This window comes from Octopus bimaculoides, chromosome 7, assembly GCF_001194135.2.
Source record: "Octopus bimaculoides isolate UCB-OBI-ISO-001 chromosome 7, ASM119413v2, whole genome shotgun sequence".
NCBI lineage: Eukaryota > Metazoa > Mollusca > Cephalopoda > Octopoda > Octopodidae > Octopus > Octopus bimaculoides.
The window spans coordinates 38,715,409-38,716,119 of NC_068987.1; the positions used below are offsets into that span (position 1 = coordinate 38,715,409).

Below are 711 nucleotides of genomic sequence, written 5' to 3' on the forward strand. Positions count from 1 at the left end.
ATATATATATATATATATATATATATATATAAAGAAAACTGTTGTCATGTACCAACCTGCCCCTGGTAAGCAGTATATTGAACCAAATATCTATGTGTATGGTAGAAGATTTGGTGTAGTCGATCAGTTTGTCTACCCGGGAAACACTCTCTTCAGTTTGTCTACCCGTGTGTACTCTCTTCTCTTCTTTATGCCTGCGAGACCTGGGTCACATATCGTTACCACCTCAAACAACTGGAACGTCTCAGACGGATCTGTGGCATCAAGTGGGAGGACCGCATCAGCGATCTTGAGATATTGGATATATAGGCGCAGGAGTGGCTGTGTGGTAAGTAGTTTACGAACCACATGGTTCCGGGTTCAGTCCCACTGCATGGCACCTTGGGCAATAGTCTTCTACTATAGCCCGTCGTATGTATGTATATATATGTATATATGTATGTGTGTGTATATGGCTGTGTCTGTGTTTGTACCCCCAACATCGCTTGACAACCGATGCTGGTGTGTTTACGTCCCCGTAACTTAGCAGTTCGGCCAAAGAGACCGATAGAATAAGTACTAGACTTACAAAGAATAAGTCCTGGGGTTGATTTGCTCGACTAAAGGCGGTGCTCCAGCATGGACACAGCCAAACGACTGAAACAAGTAAAAGAGTAAAAGAGTATGTTTTTCTCCTTGTCTCCGTATTCTTTCTGTTGAAGAGCGTAGCTC

The 711-nt window shown here is 43.2% G+C and overlaps 1 protein-coding gene across 1 annotated transcript in view; it reads right to left on the bottom strand.

Moving 5' to 3' along the window:
- LOC106876157 (uncharacterized) overlaps positions 1 to 711 on the bottom strand; it is a 183,111-nt gene that overhangs the window by 36,521 nt on the left and 145,879 nt on the right. The window lies entirely within an intron of this gene.